Below are 25,838 nucleotides of genomic sequence, written 5' to 3'. Positions count from 1 at the left end.
GCTCTGCAGGAAAACTGGGACAGTACGCGGGGGTGCGATCACGACCGGAAGCGGGGTGTAGCGTGTGCGCGGCGTTCAGCGGTGACGCGGGGTCGTCCGACACTGACTCCGGGGGGGAGGAGCCGGCGGGTCCCTCACGGGACGTCCCGCCGGCCCCGGAAGTGTCCCCCATGGGTGATTTCCCACTGGAGCAGTCTCGTGACGGCACCCTACGCTCAGCCTTTGACCAAGTGATGGCTATTGATGGTCACGTGGTGCGCCCTGAGGCCGCGCAGACCTACCCGCGTTTCGTCTTATTAAACGACCGATTATATCGAGTGAGTCGTGACACTCAGACAGAGGAAACACACACCCAGTTGTTGGTGCCGCAGGGCCGCCGGGAAACGCTTTTCCAGGCGGCCCACTATAACCCCATGGCAGGGCATATGGGCTATGAGAAAACTCTGGAGCGAATAACGGCCCGATTTTATTGGCCGGGCATCCGAGCGGATGTGCGCCGCTGGTGCGCGTCCTGCCCGGACTGCCAACTTGTTAACCAGCCGGCCATACCGAAGGCGCCGCTGCGCCCTCTCCCCCTCATTGAGGTCCCGTTTGAGCGCATCGGCATGGACCTCATCGGGCCGTTTCACCGGAGTGCACGCGGCTACCGCTTTGTGTTAGTCTTGGTGGATTACGCAACGCGGTACCCGGAAGCAGTTCCGCTGCGCACCATCTCTGCAAAGAGTGTGGCGCAGGCACTGTTTCAGGTCATCTCCCGAGTCGGAATCCCGAAAGAGATACTGACTGACCAGGGCACGTCGTTTATGTCTCGTACACTGCGGGAACTGTACGAATTACTGGGCATTAAATCTATTCGGACCAGCGTCTACCACCCTCAGACTGACGGGCTGGTGGAGCGGCTGAATAAGACTTTAAAGTCCATGATTCGGAAGTTCATTAAGGAGGATGAACGCAATTGGGATCACTGGCTAGACCCTCTGTTATTCGCAGTGCGGGAGGTGCCCCAGGCCTCCACGGGATTTTCTCCCTTTGAACTGCTGTTCGGCAGGAGGCCACGTGGGGTGCTCGACCTGATTAAAGAAAGCTGGGAGGACGGTCCGAGCCCCGCCAAAAATGAGATTCAGTACGTGTTGGACCTGAGAGCAAAACTCCACACTTTGGGGAGGTTGTCACGGGAGAATTTGCTCCAGGCTCAGCAGCGTCAGCAACGCCTGTATGACAGAGGGGCTAGGCTCAGGCAATTTTCACCGGGAGACAAAGTGCTTGTGTTACTCCCTACTTCCAGCTCGAAGTTGCTCGCCAAGTGGCAAGGACCCTTTGTGGTCACACGGCGAGTCGGGGACGTGGACTATGAGGTCGCTCGGTCGGACAGGGGAGGAGCCACGCAGATTTATCACCTCAATCTCCTCAAACTGTGGCGAGAGGTTGAAACCGCTTCTCTGGTGAGCTTGGTGAAGGAGAGAGATGAGTTGGGGCCTGAGGTGCCAAATTCTATCATTCCCGCCTCCCTCCCTTGTGATGACCATCTCACACAGGCCCAGAGAGCGGATGTTGTCGTGTTGCAACAGCGTTTTGCGGACGTGTTCTCCCCCCTGCCCGGCCGGACGTCCCTCATCGAGCACCATTTCGTGACGCAGCCTGGCGTGACGGTGCGTTCACGGCCCTACAGGCTCCCGGAGCACAAGCGAAAAATCGTGCAGAGGGAATTGGCGGAAATGCTGAGGATGGGAGTAATAGAAGAGTCGCACAGCGCCTGGTGTAGCCCCATCGTTCTGGTGGCGAAGAAGGATGGGTCTATACGGTTCTGTGTCGACTATCGCAGGGTGAACGAAGTGTCACGCTTTGATGCCTACCCCATGCCTCGGGTCGACGAGCTCCTGGACCGGTTAGGCACGGCCCGCTTTTTCACGACACTGGACTTAACCAAGGGCTATTGGCAGATTCCCTTGTCTGCCGAGGCCAGGGAGAAAACGGCCTTCTCCACTCCGTACGGTTTGTACCAGTTCGTGACACTTCCGTTTGGCCTGTTCGGGGCCCCGGCCACTTTCCAGCGTCTCATGGACCGGGTACTGCGTCCGCACGCAGCGTATGCTGCCGCCTACCTGGATGACGTGATCATCCACAGCGACACCTGGGCGGAGCATGTGCTGCGGGTGGCCGCGGTCCTGGAGTCCCTGAGGGGGGCGGGGCTCACGGCCAATCCGAAGAAGTGCGCGGTTGGACGGAGGGAGGTGCAGTATCTGGGGTACCACCTGGGGGGCGGGCAGGTGCGTCCACAGGTGGAGAAGACGGCGGCTGTCGCATCCTGCCCGCGCCCCAGGACGAAAAAGGAGGTGAGACGGTTCTTGGGGTTGGCGGGTTACTATCGTCGCTTTGTGCCGGGGTTTGCGCAGCTAACCAGCCCCCTGACCGATCTCACTCGAAAGGGTGCCCCGGATCTGGTCCAGTGGACGGGGCCGTGCCAGGCGGCGTTTGTGCAGGTGAAAAAGGCTCTCTGTGGGGAGCCGCTGCTTCACACTCCTAACTTTTCCCTCCCTTTTGTTCTGCAGACTGACGCCTCGGACAGAGGGCTGGGAGCCGTTTTGTCCCAGCAGGTAAGGGGGGCCGACCGCCCTGTCCTATACATCAGCCGGAAGCTAGCAGAGCGCGAGCGCCGGTACAGCACCGTGGAGAAGGAGTGCCTGGCCATCCGGTGGGCGGTCGGCTCCCTGCGCTATTACCTCCTGGGACGCTCATTCACCCTCTGTTCGGACCACGCCCCGCTGCAGTGGCTCCACCGCATGAAGGATGCCAACGCCCGGATCACCCGGTGGTATCTGGCGTTGCAGCCCTTTAAGTTCAAGGTGATCCATAGGCCGGGGGCGCAGATGGCAGTGGCCGATTTCCTCTCTCGCTCGCGGGGGGGGGGGAGTTGGCTCGGCCGGACGGCTCCCCGGCCTCGAACGGGCGGTGGGGGTGTGTGGCGGAGGCGTGGCCCCGGGCGCAGCTGCAGGGGAGGAGTGGAGCGGAAGGCTCATCAGGGCGGCGCTGCGAGGCCGGTAAGAACAGCTGATGTTGTTTATGGACGGATGATGGTTTCCCTCCCCTGTGTTATAGTGAGACAGAGAGGAGCGGGTGAGGAGAAAAGAGACACACATCAGCTGGGATGGACAGCTGTCATTCTGTGCGATAGTATCAGTGTGTGAAAGTGTAAATAAATGTGGAACTTGGCGATAAAGACCTGTGTGTGCGTGTACCTGTGCCTAGTATATTCCACAGTTTTAAGCCTAATCTTAAAAGTAGAGATAGTATCTGTCTCCCAAATCCAAACTGGAAGCTGGTTCCACAGAAGAGGGGCCTGAAAACTGAAGGCTCTCCCTCCCATTCTACAGGGAGTGCAGAATTATTAGGCAAGTTGTATTCTTGAGGAATAATTTTATTATTGAACAACAACCATGTTCTCAATGAACCCAAAAAACTCATTATTATCAAAGCTGAATGTTTTTGGAAGTAGTTTTTAGTTTGTTTTCAGTTTTAGCTATTTTAGGGGGATATCTGTGTGTGCAGGTGACTATTACTGTGCATAATTATTAGGCAACTTAACAAAAAACAAATATATACCCATTTCAATTATTTATTTTTACCAGTGACACCAATATAACATCTCCACATTCACAAATATACATTTCTGACATTCAAAAACAAAACAAAAACTAATCAGCGACCACTATAGCCACCTTTCTTTGCAAGGACACTCAAAAGCCTGCCATCCATGGATTCTGTCAGTGTTTTGATCTGTTCACCATCAACATTGCGTGCAGCAGCAACCACAGCCTCCCAGACACTGTTCAGAGAGGTGTACTGTTTTCCCTCCTTGTGAATCTCACATTTGATGATGGACCACAGGTTCTCAATGGGGTTCAGATCAGGTGAACAAGGTGGCCATGTCATTAGTTTTTCTTCTTTTATACCCTTTCTTGCCAGCCACGCTGTGGAGTACTTGGACGCGTGTGATGGAGCATTGTCCTGCATGAAAATCATGTTTTTGCTGAAGGATGCAGACTTCTTCCTGTACCACTGCTTGAAGAAGGTGTCTTCCAGAAACTGGCAGTAGGACTGGGAGTTGAGCTTGACTCCATCCTCAACCCGAAAAGGCCCCACAAGCTCATCTTTGATGATACCATCCTAAACCAGTACTCCACCTCCACCTTGCTGGCGTCTGAGTCGGACTGGAGCTCTCTGCCCTTTACCAATCCAGCCACGGGCCCATCCATCTGGCCCATCAACACTCACTCTAATGTCATCAGTCCATAAAACCTTAGAAAAACCAGTCTTGAGATATTTCTTGGCCCAATCTTGACATTTCAGCTTGTGTGTCTTGTTCAGTGGTGGTCGTCTTTCAGCCTTTCTTACCTTGGCCATGTCTCTGAGTATTGCACACCTTGTGCTTTTGGGCACTCCAGTGATGTTGCAGCTCTGAAATATGGCCAAAGTGGTGGCAAGTGGCATTTTGGCAGCTGCACGCTTGACTTTTCTCAGTTCATGGGCAGTTATTTTGCACCTTGGTTTTTCCACACGCTTCTTGCGACCCTGTTGACTATTTTGAATGAAACGCTTGATTGTTCGATGATCACGCTTCAGAAGCTTTGCAATTTTGAGACTGCTGCATCCCTCTGCAAGATATCTCACAATTTTTGACTTTTCTGAGCCTGTCAAGTCCTTCTTTTGACCCATTTTGCCAAAGGAAAGGACGTTGCCTAATAATTATGCACACCTGATATAGGGTGTTGATGTCATTAGACCACACCCCTTCTCATTACAGAGATGCACATCACCTAATATGCTTAATTGGTAGTAGGCTTTCGAGCCTATACAGCTTGGAGTAAGACAACATGCATGAAGAGGATGATGTGGACAAAATACTCATTTGCCTAATAATTCTGCACTCCCTGTACTTTTAAATACTCTGGGAACAACAAGTAGTTCTGCCGAGCGAGAGCGAAGTGCTCTAATAGGGTGATATGGTACTACAAGGTCATTAAGATAAGATGGGGCCTGATTATTTAAGACCTTGTATGTGAGGAGCAGGATTTTGAATTCAATCCTGGATTTAACAGGAAGCCAATGAAGGGAAGCCAAAACAGGAGAAATATGCTCTCTCTTTCTAGTCCATGTCAGTACTCTTGCTGCAGCATTTTGGATTAGCTGAAGGCTTTTCAGCGAGTTTTTGGACATCCTGATAATAATGAATTGCAGTAGTCCAGCCTGGAAGTAATAAATGCATGAACTAGTTTTTCAGCGTCACTCTGAGACAGGATATTTCTCATTTTAGAGATGTTGTGCAAATGGAAGAACGCAATCTTACATATTTGTTTAATATGTACGTTGAAGGACACGTCCTGGTCAAAAATCACACCAAGGTTCCTCACAGCGTTACTGGGGGCCAAGGTAATCCCATCCAGAGTAAGAATCTAGTTAGATACCATATTTCTAAGATTTTCAGGGCTGAGTACAATAACCTCAGTTTTATCTGAATTAAGAAGCAGAAAGTTAGCGGCCATCCAGGTCATTATGTCTTTAAGACATTCCTGCAGTTTAACTAATTGGTTTATGTTATCTGGCTTCATGGATAGATATAGTTGGGTGTCATCTGCATAGCAGTGAAAATGTATGCTATGTCTTCTAATGATGTTGCCTAGGGGAAGCATGTATAGTGTAAACAGAATTGGTCCTTGCACTGAACCCTGTGGAACTCCATAATTAACCTCAGTGTGTGAAGAGGACTCTCCATTTACATGTACAAATTGGAGTCTATTAGATAGATATGATACAAACCACTGCAGTGCAGTACCTGTAATACCTACAACATGTTCTAATCTCTCTAATAGGATATTATGGTCAACAGTATCGAATGCTGCACTAAGGTCTAGCAGGACAAGCACAGAGATGAGTCCACTGTCAGAGGCCATAAGAAAATCATTTGTAACCTTCACTAAAGCTGTTTCTGTGCTGTGATGAGCTCTGAAACCTGACTGAAACTCTTCAAATAAGCCATTCCTCTGCAGATGATCAGTTAGCTGTTTGACAACTACTCTTTCAAGGATTTTTTGATATGAAAGGAAGGTTGGAGATTGGCCTATAATTAGCTAAGACTGCTGGGTCTAGAGATGGCTTTTTGAATAAAGGTTTAACTACAGCTAGCTTGAAGGCTGTTGGTACATAGCCGATTATTAGAGATAGGTTGATCATATTTAAGATCGAAGAATTAATTAATGGCAGGACTTCTTTGAGCAGTTTTGTAAGAATGGGGTCTAAAAGACACGTTGATGGTTTGGAGGAAGTAATTATTGAAGTTAACTCAGAAAGATCAATTGGAGAAAAAGAGTCTAACTTAACATCAATGGTACTAAGAGTAGCTGTAGATAATATTACATCTGTGAGATGTTTATTGGTAATTTTTTCTCTAATGATAAAAATTTTATTTGTGAAGAAGTTCATGAAGTCATTACTAGTTAACGTTAAAGGGATGGTTGGCTCAAAAGAGCTCTGACTTTTTGTCAGCCTGGCTACAGTGCTGAAGAGAAACCTGGGGTTGTTCTTATTTTCTTCAATCAGTGACGACTAGTAAGATGTTCTGGCTTTGCGGAGGGCTTTCTTATAAAGCAGCAAACTATTTCTCCAGGCTAAATGATGATCCTCTAAATTTGTGACACGCCATTTCCTCTCCAGCTCACGAGTCATCTGCTTTAGGGTACGTGTTTGAGAATTATACCACGGAGTCAGGTACTTCTGATTTGAGATCTTAGTTTTCACCGGAGCTACAGTATCCAGAGTCGTACGTAGTGAGGAGGTAAAATTATTAACAAGATAATCGACCTCTGTTGGAGTAGTATTCAGATAGTTGCTCTGCTCTATGTTGGTACAGGGCATTGAAGATGATAACAGAGGGTGGATTATATTCTTAAACTTAGTTACAGCGCTTTCAGAAAGACATCTACTTTGATAAAGTCTACTCTCCACTGCTGTGTAATCTATTATTGTAAATGTAAATGTTATCAGAAAATGGTCAGACAGGAGAGGGTTTTCAGGAAACACTGTTAAATGTTCAGTTTCTATGCCATATGTTAAAACAAGATCTAGAGTGTGATTAAAGTGGTGGGTGGGTTCTTTTACATTTTGAGAGAAGCCAATTGAGTCTAATAACAGATTAAATGCCATGTTGAGGCTGTCATTTTTAGCATTTACATGGATGTTAAAATCACCCACAATAATTATTTTTATCTAAGCTCGGAACTAAATTAGATATAAAGTCTGAGAAATCAGACAGAAACTCTGTGTAAGGCCCATGTGGACGATAGATGATAACAAGCAAGACTGGTTTCTGAGTTTTACAGCTGGGGTGGACAAGGTTAAGCATCAGGCTTTCAAATGAATTAAAAGTCTGTCTTGGTCTTTCATTAATTAATAGGCTGGTGTGAAAAATTGCTGCCACACCGCCCCCCCGGCCTGTGCTTCGAGATTTCATTACTCGGGGGTGTTGATTCATTTAAACTAACATAATCATCCTGCTGCAACCAGGTTTCTGTAAGGCAGAGTAAATCAATTTGTTGTTCAATTATTAAGTCATGTACTAACAGAGACTTGGAGGAGAGAGACCTAATATTTAATAATCCACATTTCACTGTTCTACTCTTTGGTTCAGATGTGGATACTGTATTGTTCTTTCTTTGTAATTGTTTATGTTTAAGTTGTTTGTTGCTGGTTTTTAGTTTGTTTTTTTGTCTTTTTGGGAGCTGACACAGTCTCTATGGAGATGGGTTTTTGGGGGGGTAGCAGGAGGAGAGAAGCTGCAGAGAGGCGTGTAAGACTGCAACTCTACTTCCTGGTCCCAACTCTGGATAGTCATATTTTGGGGGTTTTAATAAATTTGTCCATATTTCTATAAATGAGAGCTGCTCCATCCAAAGTGGGATGGATGCCGTCTCTCCTAACAAAATGGTAAAAATGGCCTGTATTTATATAGCGCTTTACTAGTCCCTAAGGACCCCAAAGCGCTTTACATATCCAGTCATCCACCCGTTCACACACACATTCACACACTGGTGATGGCAAGCTACATTGTAGCCACAGCCACCCTGGGGTGCACTGACCCGAACAAGACCAGATTTCCTCCAGAAGGTTTGCCAATTATCTATGAAGCCCACATCGTTTCTGGGACACCACTCAGACAGCCAGCAATTTAAGGAGAACATGCAGCTAAACATGTCACTCCTGGTCTGATTGGGGAGGGGACCAGAGAAAACTACAGAGTCCGACATTGTTTTGGCAAAGTTGCACACCGATTCAATATTGATTTTAGTGCCCTCCGATTGGTGTAACCAGGTGTCATTACTGCCGACGTGAATTATGATTTTACTGAATTTACGTTTACCCTTAGCCAGCAGTTTTAAATTTCCTTCAATGTCGCCTGCTCTGGCCCCTGGAAGACAATTGACTATGGTTGCCGGTGTCTCTAGCTTCACATGTGTGAGAACAGAATCACCAATTACCAGAGTTTGACCCCCGGCGGGTGTGTCGCCGAGTGGGCAAAAACGGTTAGACACATGAACGGGTTGGTGGTGTACCTGGGGCTTCTGTTTAGGACTATGCTTCCTCCTCACCATCACCCAGCCGCCCTCTTTCCCCAGCTGCTTGGGGTCTGCCGGGGAACAGCTTGCGGAGCCTACGCTATCTTCGGCTGCACCAGCTACAGGGGCCTGGCTAGCTACGGGTGAATGAAGGGTGCGAAGCCGAGTCTCCAATTCAGTAATCCTGGCCTCCAGAGCTGCAAATATGCTACATTTGTATGTATTGTTTTCTTGTAAGTTTGCTTTCTTTATTGTTATTGTTTGAATAAACATGAAACTAGTGTGTTGTGTGAGGGAGCAGACTAAATACTGACATTTTTTATTGATTCCGTTTTTCACTTTGTTAAACGAACATTATCATTTCAAATAATCATTTAATAAATAAATACCCCACCCCCAAGGAGTCACAGCAGATGGCTGACACTAACTGAGGCTTGTTGTGCCTTAGCTTTCTTCCTGTTAAAAGGGATTTTTTTCCTTCCCACTGTCACTAAAGTGCTTGCTCGTATGGGGTATCTCATTGTTAGGGTTTTTCTCTGTATTATTATAGGGTCTGTATCTTACCTTACCTTAAGAACTACATAAATAAAATTGAATTAAATACTTGAAAAAAGGGAACAAATGCAAAATCAAATGCAAATTCATCTATAATGATCTGCAACCTTTGGACACTACTGTGCATGATGTTTTAGTAACTTTTTCAAGGAGTAACCAGCCAATACAATCATGTACAACACTGGTCTAGTAAACTAGGGAACTCAGTGGTACATGTTAATTTAAGTTATGTTGGTGCAGATTTTAGTAACACTATGGCTACAGTGAAATTATCCAGACAATGAAATGCCACTCATGAGTAATGCACAACTATAAAAGATCAATGTGATATCAGTGGTCTAATGAGATTTAATAGCTGCCATACACCACATTTAATCGCCAATTAATGGGCACATTTGTACTGTGTAAACAAATGTGAATGCCAGTGACTCAGCTGTTTGTTTACAGACAACAGTTTGGTTTAATTCATCTGTATTAACCTAGACCAACATAATTACGTAGAAAAATAAAGAGAGGTAGAGTGGGCAGCCACATAGGCACAGGCATGTAACAGTGAACAGCTGTATCTATAAACCTCGCGCTGTTATGGAGGGATTTTTCCGGACCTTAATTAGTAAGGCAGACAGAGCTTGACAAATGCCTGGTGGATAAGGCACAGATGATAGAATACTGGCACGGTTTGTTAAGAAATGTTCACAGCCAGCAGAGACTTGCAGGTGGGTGCGAAAAAATCAAGAAGGAACTTCAATAAGACTTCCACTTTAACGGAACGTGCAGCTAGACAGTAAAATTCAATAAACTAATGAAAAAAAAGAGAAAAGGAACTATCCATAAAGCAGACAGAAGAATGAAAATGAGGGAACAGTAGCAAGAAAGACGACATGACAAAGACTGAAGGAATATCATTTGCAATGGATGTCCCAGTTAGCTCGGTGCAGTTGGCAATTATGGCGGTCCGTAAAACATTCCTATTTTACCAGTGCACTTTAGAATGAGGGACATAAATGGCTGCTACGTTTATAGAACATGTTTTCATATTTTAACCAGTATAAACTCTTCAACACAGATATGGGCAAACTTAGAGATTTTAATCATAAAAACAAATTAGCTGCACTCTGATTAGATATTATAGTAATACAGTCATTCCTCTACACCAGTGGTTCTCAAGCTATTCACAGTGAGTACCACCTCATAAAATATATGGCTCTTGAAGTACCACCCTTATGACCAACATTAAAGTACAGTAGTATAGGCCTATTTAACAACACAGAGTTTACACAGAGACTTTTATTTCTTATAAGAATGCCATTTATTTTTACTGTCATAAACAGGATGTGACAAGTGATAATAATAACAACTATACTGCATTAAAACATTCACAGCAGGTGGGATATCCAATCTTTAAGTGATGACCTGATGAAACCTGCTTCCGGGTCCAGTGGAAGCAGCAGTATACTAATGACCAGTGTTGGTCAAGTTACTTGAAAAAAGTAATCAGTAACTAATTACTGATTACTTCCCCAAAAAGTAATCCCGTTACTTTACTGATTACTTATTTTCAAAAGTAATTAATTACCTAGTTACTTAGTTACTTTTTATAAACACAATTTACAACCTGAATAGGTGATAAAGCGATAGATCTTTCAGCCCAATTCTACTTTTTCTGCATAATCCATCATACAAAATGTAATCAAATGGAAAAGTCCCTTTTTAAAACTTGTTTTATTAGTTTTAACCTTTTAACTTTATGCATCAAGCAAAAATTTAATTAAATTTTATATGCAACATTCTCTGACTGGAAGAAATTTGTTTAATATTTAAACCTATTTTCTGCACATTCCAGCACATAAAATAATTTTTTTTGTGTGTGTTTACACTCACTCTTTCAAATAGATGCAAGTAAAACACAGCAGAAAATAAATAAAGTCAAAGACTAGCGTTCCTTTTGCTCTATTTTCACCTGTAAAGCAGGAGTAGGGTAGGCAGAGGTTTACCCTGGTGCGGGTGTGCCGCAGCGGTCAGTGGAAGAATCCGCGAGTTTCTCTGTGAATTTCCCATTACGTCGTAGCGCACTCGGTGCTTGCTTGGAAGTTTAGGGGGTTTTTTTTCGCTGTAAAAAGAAGTTTTCTTCCCACGCACAATGGACGCTAATGTTTTTGTCACTTTTTATGGAATCAAACTCAAAGTATGGTCAGTACTTCCACGCTTTAAACGCTGCACGCTCATACTCTCTCCCGCACTTGATATACAGTATTATCCATTGTTGATCTGCACACAGCTGTTGTCACAAACGTCGCACTCGCTTATGTCACTGTCATGAGACATTCTCGCAAAGAAATCACGGTTTTAGTAACGCAGCAACGCAGCGTTCCTACGGGAAAGTAACGGTAATCTAATTACCGTTTTTGCAATAGTAATCCCTTACTTTACTCGTTACTTGGAAAAAGTAATCGGATTACAGTAACGCATTACTGCCCATCTCTGCTAATGACTAACCTTGTATTGTGGATGGATTATCTCAGTTGTTCTCCTGACTGAAGTTTGGTCCTTTACAGCATCCTGCCATGTGATTGCATTTGTTCCTAACCATCGGGAACTCTCATGTTAACTTTTGTCAAGTGGATAAAAGTTATCTTTTATCCTCCAGCTTCACTGTGTTTATATTATGCTAACCATAGTTGTGTAGCTAGCCACCACGTACACATCATTATATACCAGCTAGCCCAACTTAAGTAACCCTACAAATGTTACTGCTGTTTAGTTTTCTGTCTTCATTTATGTCGGAAGTAATAGCAGGGCTGTACGTTTTAATTTTGCCTGTGGTGGTTAAGCTGCAGATTTTTGGCTTCACGGACCTCCTTCATGGTTCGTGCACGTCAAAGCTCAGTTTGCTGTTCGTGGCGTTTTAGCCGACGAGATGAAATACCATCATGTGGTGGCCTCGCTGGATCTGCTGTCCAGCAGTCATGTGATGACCGTCTTGCAGGATCCAACCACCCAAGAGAAATACACCGCTCACAAGGTGCTGCTGCTACCGCGCTACTCTCTCTCTGATGCAGAGCGGGCCGAGAAACTCCTCTCTCTCTCGGGCCTGGGTGATGGTACCACACTCGAGCTCATGGAGAGCATGCTGTCCTTACTAGGAACAGATGAGGCGGATTCCTCTTCACTCACGTCTTCCTCGGACAGTTGCCGGTGCTAGCTTGCCTCGTCAACTCCCTGCTGCTGGCCGGGAAGGATTACCACTCACTTGCAAAAGAAGGGGATTGCATTCTCCTGGCTACCAAGAGCTTCAGCATCCAGATGACAGTTTCCGACTCACTGACGGCATCTCCTGCACCCCCACCGCTTCTCCTGGGGGCCTCCAACTCATTGATGGTGGCTGGGATCACGGCACGGCTGCACCGCGGAAAAGGCCTGTCGTTTTACCATCAGCGTGACAGCGCCGTGCCACCTTTGCAGTTTTAAGGCCCAGGGAAATGAGCCCAATAGGGAAAGGCTGCTCTTCATAGAGGAATCACGCTTGGGGAGACGTGTTCTGGTTGACTCCGGCTCCCAGAAGAGCCTCGGGAACTCTTGTCGTCTTTGCATACCTCCACAATGGTATGTTATTTAATTTAAAAAAAAATTGGAGATTTTCCGCGTACCACTACAGAGAGCCCAAGTACCACTAGTGTCTAGAGTAGTCTTTCACAGTTTGAGAAAGACTGCTCTAGACAATATGTTAGCATTAGTGTTAGCTAAAGTAATTTGTAGACCAATTTATATGTAACCGTGGAGTGTAAACAGATATGAATATGTGACATGACATTTAGTTATAAACATTTATGAAGACAAACCTTTTGATTGTCTCACGGGGGAGGGGAGGGGAGGGGAGGGGAGGGTGGATCCACAAAGTCCAGACTTCGTCTGTGATGGCGACAGTGAGGCATGGCATTGAAGAGACTCTGTATAGAAGCTCCAACAGCATGTAGTTTGGTGTGTTTATCAAAGTCAGTGTCTTGTATAGCTCTATTTAGGAGATCTAATGGCTAGTTTTTGGGGCGATCGTGGCTCAAGAGTTGGGAGTTCGCCTTGTAATCGGAAGGTTGCCGGTTCGAGCCCCGGCTTGGACAGTCTTGGTCGTTGTGTCCTTGGGCAAGACACTTCACCCGTTGCCTACTGGTGGTGGTCAGAGGGCCCGGTGGCGCCAGTGTCCGGCAGCCTCGCCTCTGTCAGTGCGCCCCAGGGTGGCTGTGGCTACAATGTAGCTTGCCATCACCAGTGTGTGAATGTGTGCGTGAATGGGTGGATGACTGGATATGTAAAGCGCTTTGGGGTCCTTAGGGACTAGTAAAGCACTATATAAATACAGGCCATTTACCATTTAGTTTAGCGTTAGCATGCTGTCTGTTCAGATATATGTAAAGAGCTTAAACTTTCTTGGAGTCCAGGTCCAAGTAGTGATGCGCGAATCACGAACGAATCGTTCAATACTTGAGAATCACTTTACTGACTCATGAATCATGATTCACAAGCCCAACTGACTCACTGACTCATCCCTGTTGCTGTTAGCAAACTAATTTCATTAATAGAAATATATCTAGCTTATAATTAAAATTGTGGAGAAAAGCACAACATCCAGTATCTTAAAAACATTTCTGCTCTGAATTGGAAGAAAAATCCCTGAGTAGAAGCTCACATGCTCACAGTAGCATCGCTCTTTTAACATGCTAACAGCACATTTGAGCTACTAACCCCCTCCCTCCTGTGTGTGAATCGTAGTGTAAGCAAATCACTCAGGGCTCACTCACCCACTCCCTTCCTGTGCTGAATCATGGCACGAACAAATCACTCACTCACTAACCCCCTTGTCACTACCCGATCCGTACCGGAAACCCGATCCGTACCCCGCATGCGCGAAAGGTGTCTACTTCCGGTCGTAGCGTTTTACGATAGTTATGGGTCAGAGTATCTGTTAAGATGTTAAGAATAATAAGTATATCTTAAAATGTTTGCAATAATGAAGTATTTCAGTACAATGTAGACAAAAACTAAAAATAAAAAGATAGTTACGGATCAGGACTCTCCGATCCTTACTCCACATGTGCAGTGTTTTCTTCTTCTTCTGTTCGTTTAATGGCAGTTTACTCCCCAGTGTACGAGGATACCGCCACCTGCTGACTGAGCTAATGAACCCTATTATAAACTGAATTAGCGTAATTTCAAATGCGTGTTAAATTTGATTTAGCAATAGTCGAGTGTGTTTATGCTTGTCTGTGAGGAGAGGATTGTTGGAATAGTGATGATGATGTGCGCTATCACTGTCAATTGTCAGTAAACACTTAATCTGGCTAATGAATCTACACGTGAGATATTACAAAGTGTGCATTATTAACTCTGTAATTAGGCGTCATTTTTCTTATTTTACGGCGCTGTTGTTCAATCGGGGGACGCTCTCTGTTGAGGAGAAAAGCATGAATTGGTTTGTGTACGGATTATCCATTGTTTAAATGTCCCGGGCAGTCGAAAAGGAGGCAGAGCTGTTGAGAAATGCTAGGAGCTAACTGTGCGCTAACCATATCATTCAAATATATTGAATGTCGCAATGTTGGCAAAGAGAGGAAGTGACGTAAGATTTGCGCATGCGGGGTACCGATCGGGTTTCCGGTACCGATCGGGTAGTGACACCCCTCCCTCCTGGCTCACAGCTTCTTCTTCTTCTTGGTTGGCAACCAATGTTAAGGCGCATTACCGCCCCCTGGCTCACAGCTCTGTGGACATTTAGATGAGAAAATATATATATTTGACAAATTTAAGTAAAAAATACTAATAAAATAAAAATAAATGTTCCCTTTGGAATTTTTTCTTTTGCTCTTTTTTGCTCTATAAAATAGTTGTTTTCTTTTATAATCACTCACCGTAGCAGTAGAATATACATGAAAAGAGAAACAAATTAAGTTTGAATAAAAATTTACATTTTTGCACTCTTTGGTCAACTGACTCAGTGACTCAAAAAACCGATTCACTTTGATGAGTGACTCATTAAAACTCGATTCAGTAAAAAGAATCAAATTTACCATCACTAGTTCCAAGACTACTTGGATCTGGTTCTCTAGAGTAACCGTTTCTCGATCAACATCCCTAGTAATAAATGAAGGCAACAGAAACACTGAAAAATAAAACAGGAGTTTACTGAAAGGAAGACCAAAAATAAACCCACACAAATAAAAGCATAGAGGCAATAAAAGACGGGAAAAGGGAGGCACATAAAATAAAACAAAACTATGAAACACAAAGAGAAAAGTCACTGATTCTTAGAAATCAGATAGACATATAAGTACAAAGACCACGACCAATAGCCATTACTTTATTTGTCTCTGTCACGGGCTGGGTCTGTAACTCAGCATTTTGGAAATACGTTTTTGTGTTGTTATTATTAGTTAGGACTTAGTTGAGTTTTATTCCAGTTTTTATTTCATCTGTGTCTCCTGATTTATGAGTATTTTCCTGTTCCATGTTCAGTGTGTTCAGTTTTACTTTGCCCTGTGGCAGCTGTGTTTCCCCAGGTGTTTCCACTTCCCTCATTACCCTCCTGTGTATTTAAGTCCTCTGTCTCCTCTGTTCACTGTCGGGTGGTCCATTTGTGTTACTTCACGTTTCTCCAGGTCTCAGGTTTATTTCTTGCTTCTCTTCAGGTTCATGCTCATGTTCATGTTTCACAGGCTCCTGTCCATATTCATGTTCATGTTTTTTGTTACAGTTTTCATAGTTAATCTTAGTTTATCAGAATCAGAATCAGAATGGGTTTATTGCCAGATGTTGAGGTTTACAACATTAGAAAATTGCTGCGGTGCTTCAGTGCAGACAATAAGAATTAAAGTGCTATGTAGAAAGAAAGATATGTGCATGAGATATACATGAGATATATACATGAGAATGAGAATCCCAGTATAGGTTTTAGTTTTTCCCTCATGTTGCCTTGTTTTCTGTTTATGGTATTCAGCCGCTTCTTAAACATATCGGCGATCCCCGCCGTGACAGTCTCTCTTTTTTAAAAAGACCTAAAAAATACACAAATCATTGATTAATTACATTTTTTCTTTGCTTGTTTGTTTTCTCAATTTTTGGGTCCTGATCACTGCTTATATTATTATGTAATCTCATAAGCTGTCAGTTCACCCACTCAAATGTCAACCATGTAGCAATTTGTCCTCAGTACATCAAAGTGGGATGATAACAACCTTGGCTGCACCCTGCACTCCTTGTGCCCTAGTTTATATCACTGTATTTGATAGGGAAGATAGCAGTGATGATGCACCCTCACACTTGAGTGACTGGTACATATTGAGCTGTAAAAAAGGCCAGCCAGCTTGTCCTTGGATCAAGGCGCTGGCCCGTACAATTTAATGACACATATACCCTTCCTGCATTTACAGTGCAGGAAGGAATGTGATTACGAGCAAGTAAAAGGGCGTGTGCATCTTAATGGTACCTATAAGTTGCGAGGAAAAATGCAAGAAGAGGTAAATAGAGGGATGTTAAGGATGCCATTAATGCTAGGCAGTCAGCACAGACATCCTCCTAGAGGACAAAAAGTTTTTATTCTGATGAGTCACTCCAAATGTTGCTATCAAAGACCAAACTCAAGGGTAATTAGCTCTGACGTTACATTTAGCTCAGAGTGGTTGTCTGTAAGGCAATCTCATCACAAATTTGTTCCTTTATTTGACCGTCAAGAGAGTGCTTATTCATCAGACACATTCAGCTCGACCAAACTAAATGATTTGGTTGTAGAAAAAAAATAAATCTTAAAGCTGAGAAATGTGAAAACATGAAAGTCACTGGACTTTGTTTTGTTATGTGACGGCTGTGCGCAGGCAGGAAAAGGACCCAAAGTGCAGACTCCAGAGGCAAACTTAAGCTCAAACAGCTTTAATGCTGAACTCAAACAGAACAAAAGTAAGAATCCAAATAACTTACACATGCAGCCAAACCACACAGCTAGATAAGGGTAGATCACAACAATGACAAACTGAAACAGGGCTTAAATACATAGAGGGAGCAATCAGGGAATGAGTAACAGGAGGGAAACACAGCTCGGGCAAATCAGAACTGACGAGACAAGGAAGCGTAATCTGAACACACTGAGATAAGACGGAGACCTTCAAAGTAAAACAGGAAACACATAACACAGACTGAACAAAGACACAGACTCACATGCAGGCACTACAACAGAGGGAACAGAGACGTGGGACCAGGGCAGACACAGACACTGACTGGACACGGGGATATAGTGGACAGGGGAGACAGCAACTAAGGATTACACAGAGACAAACCATAAGACATGACTCTAACAAAAATCCAAAGACTAGAAATTATAAATAATATAATAAACTCAAAAACCCTGGGTCAACGACCCAGGCATCCTAACAGTTTTAATCTGTCTTGTTAATGTGCCATAAGCAAATAAATATGTCTCGTTGCCAGTACTCTGATCTTGTTTGTGGTTCACTGATCCAGTTCTATCAATCTTTTGCAGTATTATCCCTTTCCACAAACTTTGTCTATGACTATGACCAACAAAGCTAAACTGTTTCCTGTTAAGGCAAGGTTAACTTTTAATTTTAACAAAACATTGCACTTATTCCACAGCCTCATTGGCAATTTATCTAGAGAAAGGAAATGTTCAGATTTGCCTGTTTAGTAGGAATAGCTTGCAATTGCTGTAGAGTGTACATACACTCTAAGGTCCACTTCTAATCCTATCCTCTTAAGAATAAAGTATAAGTATTTTATGATCATTTTCATATCACCATATAATTATTTCATATAATTAAGTACAAAAATAATGACATGATGTGTGTGTTTCTGGCTAGCTCAACAATTCAACTGATGAGTAGGGTTAGGGTTAAGTAAGGCTGGTTTTATGACAACAGGCTTATGAATGGGGCTTACGTGGAAGATATCAGCTTGTAGTTGGTGTTTAGTATGTGAATTTTTAAAAATGACCAAGTCCTGTCAAGCCCTAATCGAAATACTAAATGGGTTATGAGATATTTGGTGAATGTTAAAAGATGAACTGTTATTGCCCCATGTTAAATAATAGCTTTGTTAGTCAATGACCAGAAGACTCTATTAACGTCCTTCTGCTGGGTAAATCATGCAGTGTTAAACAACGCAATTTTAATGCTGTAATGATATCTCTTTCTTTAATTATGGTATTTGTTAATAATTGGACTAAGCTCCCAGGGGTGCCCCTGGGATGTTCACTGTAGGCAGATTACTCTCTCTTGAGAAAAAGATTAGGGGAATCACCCACCGTCGGACTTGTTCCCAGGGGGTGATGGGCTCCGCCAGGGCTACCCTTTTTGAGATGCTCTTTTTAGTGGAAGTAAGTAAGAAATTCATAAGCCACTTGTCTTTTAAATGGTAAATCACTGTGAAAGTATGAAGCACACTGTCTAAACAAGTAATCATATACCCTGTCTAAAGGAACATCCATCCATCCTCTTCTGACTAATCCAGGCATGCGCTTTGGCCTCATCCTATCTAAGCTGTAATTAGACGTGAGGTTGGGTACACACTGGGACCCCACCACTGTGCTGCCTCTCTATAAGGAGATATCCCAAAATCCTATATTTTGGATTTGTTACCATTTTGGTCACAAAAGAGCAAAAATAGCTACAGCCAATCTTACAGGTATCAAATGTTGAGAGACAAATGTTGATTTTAGTTTTTAACCTTCATTCCTCTCTCATCCTTTCTACTTATTGGTCAACTAAATATGCAGAAATGCAGTAGACTTTCTATCAGAACTGAGACCAATTTGGCATTCCATTAACTGTGAAACTGTAATCTTATATCCTTATATGTGAAAGGTGGAAGTACACAATATTTGTTTACAGTAAACTGGCTTGATAATCATTTTATTAGATTATTTCAGTCATTTACAATATTGCTAAAAGGACGTTGCCATGTTTTATGAAGGCAACATTAAGCAAAGTGAATCTTGCTCCTTGTTCCATCCCCAATCCCACCATTCATCTCACTTCTACCCTTCCTTCCTCATTATTCAGTTCCCACTTCTACACACATCTCCCCCCTCCTCTCTCTCCTCCTCTCTCCTTCTACTTCTTCTTTCATCATTGCCTTCATTACAGCTTTCACTGTATTTGTCATTTTTCAGGCCTTTGTTGTCTCCTTCTCATCTCTCCTCTCATTTTGTTTCTCTAATCTTTTCTGTGTTGTCCTGTTTCATTCATCTCAAATCACATTGATGTAGATGGGCCCCCGCCTTCATATAGCATGATTTTTTTTTATTTTTTTGCTGGAGGTGGTCTTTGCTGAAGATGATTGGACAACAAAAGATTTCACTTGGTTACATCACGTCTTTGAAACATCAGTTGTCTTGACCGGCTGCAAACATGGCTGGCAAGATACTCTGTGTATGTATGCACTGGATGAATAAATTCACAATGAATGTGTGTATGCAGTGTCTTTGTGAAATGGGCTCCTTACTTTGCCTACACTTTGCCTTCTCACACATCTGCACATATAGCCATACTTTTAATCAGTGCAAGGTATAGTTTGTTGTAGTAGTAGAAGGCACTTCTCTGACATTTTTTTTCTGTCATGGCCTAGGCCAAACCCGATGATCGACTCAATAGCGGAGCGCACACAGAGACTCTGGGGAGCGTGACTACAAGACTTTATTTACACAAACATGATTTTCACAAAGTCAACTGAATGTGAGCTATGAACTAATGATGCACAGAACCTAGGAGATAAAGATAATACTCAAATTTGTGAGGTAAACGTAATTACTAGGATTTCTGTGAGAAACTAGATTTACAAAAGAAGCTTAATCCAGGCACATGGAGTAAAGGGGAAGCACGACCAGGAGTCTCAGCACATGTGTGCAAGTAGAGGACCGGTGTTGGGGGAGGGTAAGTGGTCAAAGTGCACCAGTGGAGTTCCAGAGTAGGTATTCCATGGAGCACAGTGGCAGTGGCTGAGGGGCAGGCAGGTGAGCAGAGCTGGCAGGTGTGAGGAAGAGAAGAACTGTCATGAATGGACCAGCAACGAGATGAATGGAGAGTGTACTAGAAATTTCTTTATTCTATGTGTTGGTCACATATTTAATCATATAACATTGGTAATAGTAACATCACTTTCTTACTTTAGTATAGCAAAATCACTCCTGACACCTCTTTGTATACATGCATGTGGAATGTTATCACAAGTGGGCCTCGGGTTTTATTACACCTCACAGAGGGTGCATTGTAGACTTGAAGATCTCCAGAACATCCTGCTCTTAGGGAGGTGACGGGTGGTCATAACTTTTCTTAGAGTGGGAGAGGGACAAGGAGCTGGATTGAAGGTATAGAGATATATGATGTGTCGTGGAATGTTCTTTGTTTGAGAGTGTTCTGGGAAGGTATAAAATGGTTCAGGGCGGCGTTCTTCCTCAGAAATTGTGTTTGCTGTAAACATATTCTCCACTGCAGTGTTTTCCTTTTCTTTTTAATAAACCTCACTTCAAAGATACGCTCACCTGGTTGTTGCAGTTTATTCAAGATTTTCCAAAACAAGAGTATAAGCAATGGTGGTGCATGGAAGTCGGCTTGGAGACTGTAGAGGACAACAAAAGGTTTTCTTCATTAACTGAGGTTAGCAGATCACTTTGCTGGTGAATGCTGGTCTTAAATGCCGGCAGCTCAATTGCCCGCAGGTGTGTAGAAATGCCAGTGCAGGGCGACCGCGCTCCAGTAGAGTATAATCTGGTACTGTGATGGTCCTTGCAGTGAAGGAAAGTCCAAAAAAAAGTTTTTTATTTAACCCAAAAACAAACTTGATTAAATTGTACAGAAACATCTAAATCTTGGGCACATAAAAGATAACAAAACTCTACTCAAAAGTTGAATAGAAACAAAACTGGTAACTCAAAAAATAAATTCACCATATTTGGAGCAGGAGCAGGGCCAAAATTAGTGTATAATCCAGTGTATAATGTTTTGAACACACCTGCTCTTCATCAGACAATAAAGTGCAAGGCAGTGCCATCACCTGTGATAGGTCACATGACCAGTGACTGTGTCTTATTTAGGACAAACCGTTGACAATACTGTACAAATTACTGTATTATTTGTCAGAAATATCCATGCTATCTCCAAAAACCTAGCAACATACAGAAGGGGAGATATACATATTGTTTTAGGCAATATCTAACAATAAAATATTTGATCAGTAATTGTTGATCAATGGTCATGAGAATTTGCATTTTACTGATCAAGGAACAAGGGTCACTATGAACTCTTTTATTATTCTGGGTTGGGCTTTCTCAAATCCGCTTCCTGACAGTCATGATTACAACAACTGGAATGCATTTGTGGTCAACTCTTTCTTGTGGTTCAATCAACAACTATTAAGAAAGATTTTTGTTGCTAACATTAGGCTGTTTCATGATGAAAACAAACTAAAACTAAATAAAGAGTATGAACTGTAAGAAAAACACATCCCATTTATCACCAACAAATAAAAATAAAAATGTTCCTGATTAAATGTTTGACCTTTGATTCTCATAAACTGTATAAACTATGGATATAGCTGCTGCATCTAAAAAGTGAAGCCAATGCTAGTCTTCCTTAGTCAATGCCTCTGGTTGCTAAAGGAAGTCTGGTTGCTAATGGGCGTTCTTATAGAATAAACATGATGTTCATTTTGAAAATTGTTTTTCACATTAGGGTCAGAAAGGACACTTTAGGGTGGGTCCACTTTGTGATTGTATGAGTATGTGTCCTCCTGATTGACAGCAGTTGATCCCTACTCATCACAGATGGTGGCTAAAATGCTGACCTTGAGATTTCAAAATGGGCCTTCGTTAAGCAATGGTGACATCACAGATGCTACGTCAGTCACTTACACACCCTGTTATTGTTCTTTCATTTCAGTGTTGTGTATCATTAACACTGATGTTCCTGTTTTTTTAGGAAACGGATTTATTTCTTAAAACAGCTGCGAAATTGTAATAAGGGGATATGATTTGGAGATTAACTGTGAATGATTCAAGAGCTTTCACCCACATCTATGTTCATTTAGCATTGGATTACCTCAGTTGTAAAACTTCCCATTTCAGCCATCCAGTACTAAAGTGATGACACTTGAATTTTTCCATATAGCTAATCATGCTTTTCTTACAGGTTTTCATGATCAGTTTAATTCTTCAGGGCTAAAGTTTCATGGAAAGCTTGCTCCCACTTTGCCCACAGTCAGTGGGTGAATCAAATCTGTTTCCTTGCCTTTGCCGAGTTGGTATCCTTCTCCTGTTTGAGTTTGACACACTGTGATCGCCTCTGACAGTTATGCTAACTTTTTGTCCTACTCATGGAAATTATACTTTTTTTCCCCCACAGTGGAAGGGGGAGTGTCAGTTAGTTAATGTTGGGATCCTTTTGCTGAAATGTGAGTGCCAGAGAGGAGGCAGCAGCAGAACAGTACCACATATAGTACATCGAGAGGGAGAAAAATACCAGTGAGATGATATTTGCTCCAAAACAACATGATTAGATGGTACACTGTGTGCACAGGCATTGACATTCATGCCATGCCAAAACATCTATTGTCTTACCGCTTTGTGTTTGTATTCAGGACAATGTTTTGCATTATCATTGCTGAAAGAGAGATTCTGTGAGTGTTTGGTTGTATTTATATTTCTTTTCTATCTTAAAATTATTACAAGGGTCAAAACTGTTTGGAATCAACCTGGTAGTTCACTGGAATCAGCTGTAAAAAATAAAATATGGACTTTTCAGACCAAAAACTGAATGCTTATAGAAGCAGTTAAAACCTGAATTCTTTCTAATGATCAGCAGGGGGTGACTCCAATTGTATATGAGTCTTTTGAAACATGACCCTAGTTTTCACTATACTTTTGAGTACAGTAAACACCCGATAAGGTGACATTTACTGCACAACCTAGACAGATGGCTAGTCCACTGCAGAGACTACAGCACAGAAAAACAACACAGTTATCCTGTGGGTGGGACATAAGATAACTTTTCTCAACTTCTAGGTGACCGACTCAAGTGACTGAAAGAAAACTCAAGATACAGTTAACTGACATATGGCCTGACAGTAAATAGTGTTACCAGAGCCTGAGCCTCTACTAGCAACCAACTATAAGCTTCAAAGATGGACCAGGACAAGGGAATTGCTTCATGTGTGCACACAGGTTAGGCAGAGATAAGAGAGAGAGAAATGGGACTCCACATTTACAAACCATTCGTGTGGTTTGTATAGCTCTGTGAATGGTCTAAATAAAATTCATTTAAATAATGTACAAATAGATGTACAAATACAACCCCAGAAGTGTTTCAGGATGGCTGCTAAGTGTCAAGACCAGTTCCTAGATGGACATGTGCCTTGGTTACTGTGTGATTGGCAAATGTTTTTGTTTGAGCATGAGCATGAGTTCCGAAAACCATCAATGGATTTTCTCCGCTTATCTGGGGCCAGATCACTGGGGTCTGCAGCCTAACCAAAGTTGCCCAGACCTCCCTAGCCACCTCCCCTAGCTTATCTGGGAGGAACACCGATGTGTTCCCAGACTAGACAAGAGATATAATCACTCCAGCATGTCCTGGGTCTGCCCCTCAGAGAAAACTCATTTTCACTGCTTGTATCTATGATCGTGTTCTTTTGTTTACTCCCCAGAGCTATTGACCATAGGGATGGTAGGGTAGGGATGTAAAAAAAAAAGTATAGTAAAGTATAGTACAATAGTATAAGCCATTTTGCACAGAAAAACATTTGAAAACAACTGGTTTGCAGTATTTTCACAAGAGCAGCCACATCAAAATAAGGCGCTTATTTTTGCCAGTGGTGATCTGAAACTTTCAGCATGACAACAAAATGGAAAACATCTATACAGCAATGTGTTTCTAACATATTTCTACCTCTGCAGTCTTGGTAAAATGAACTATTGCATGAAACCAGTTTGAATGATTGGGAGTTAAATGTTGTATGAAGTACAGAAACCTTTTCTAAAGGGTTCAAAAATCAAGCCATGGTCTGGAGAACAGACATGTTCTCCAGACCGTGTGGCCAGCTGTGTTGTAGATGAAAACAGATATGACATTTTCTTCTATCTAACATTGACATACATTCATACTCCATCAGAGAGCAAGATTATCTGGCATGCAGACTGGGACCAAACCACCAAACTTCCAATTGGTAGGTAACCTGCACTACCACCTGAGCTACACCTCAGCATGAGCCTTAAGTCTTGCTCAAGGACAGAAATAGTCATTCTGATTCAAAAGGTCAATAACTGAGTGAAGTGACCCAGAACTATGTGCATTGCAGGCATTAAAAGAGCAATAAATAGGTTTTGTTTTCAAAATGTTAAGTAAAGATGCTTCCATACTTCCATTACTTTGTTCAGTGCTGCATTTCTGCTTTCAGGTGACAAACCTATTATGAGGCCAATGGATACAATTCAAAGTAACACACCATCATGATTGACAAATGATTTGAATTACTGTGTAAATTATTGTATTCTCTCTTATACTAATACTATTATTATTATTATAGTTTTGTTTATAAATTCTCCTAAAAAACACAGCTAAGTCTTTTGACTGCCACATTGCAGCATTGAATTTTGAAATTTTTGCCTGTGAGTGGATCAGTTTCTAGACATTACAACGGATGTGCTATATTTTGTTCATATGTTCTCTATATACTGGAGTTTTTTATAAACACAGAAAAAAAACTATATTCAAAAATATCACCCTGTTGAAAAGGCTGAAAAAAATAACTAATGAAAGTATTTGTCCACAACGCATCCAAAGCTTTGCAGATCATTAAAATAGTAACTCTGTAGCATCCTTTCAAAAATTTCCAGGTAGTCAAATCCAGCTTATGTGACTTTGAAAGGCATTCCAGTAATGCAGTTATGTACCACTGAAGTCAAAAACGCATTCAGTCTTTTGTTTGTTCGTTGTTAGCTGTTATCTGCATTGTTCAGAAAGATTCAGACAGCACTCTTCTCACTTTCTATTCATTGCGGTTCTGCACAGTGAAATGCTTTGTGGGTGGGAAGCAGTTCCCTAAATGATAAATCAAATTCCCAGACATAGATAACTGCATAAAAAAGCATAAATTAGTTTTCTTTATCATTTTTGAGAGACAGATAATAAAAAAAAAGTGAAAACAAGTGAAGCACCACAGGAGTGGAGGCTATTACCATGTGTAATCAGACTGAGCACGTTCCATCAGACTGTTTATCTGCTGTTAATTATTATTGTAATGGAGCAGAGCAAAGGATCCAGTCTTCTCCCTGTCTCTTCACTCTCTGTAGGCTCTCTGCTCTTTATCAGGCAGTGGGATGCAAAGAAATGCTAATATGGTCCAATTTATTTCAGATCTATTCTGTCCTCCCTCTGTCGTGCACAGATATACATCAGTTTTGTCACCCTCTTTAAAATCAGTCCCATTCTGCATGCTACATGCATCATAATTAAAAGCTGCAACCTAAAAGTCTCAGAATTGATCAAACACTATTAAGTCAACATCCAAATGCTAAACAAATAAAATGAAATAGTTCTGTTTGAAGACATATAATTTATCATATTAACACCGGTACGAGTACGAGTACTTGAAATCTGAATTCAGATTTCAAGTACTCGTGTTAATATG

This window comes from Rhamphochromis longiceps, linkage group LG2 (genome assembly GCF_057381845.1).
Source record: "Rhamphochromis longiceps isolate RC_006_pf linkage group LG2, R_longiceps_female_GT1.1, whole genome shotgun sequence".
NCBI classification, from domain to species: Eukaryota; Metazoa; Chordata; class Actinopteri; order Cichliformes; family Cichlidae; genus Rhamphochromis; species Rhamphochromis longiceps.
Note: the sequence above shows the minus strand (reverse complement) of the source record.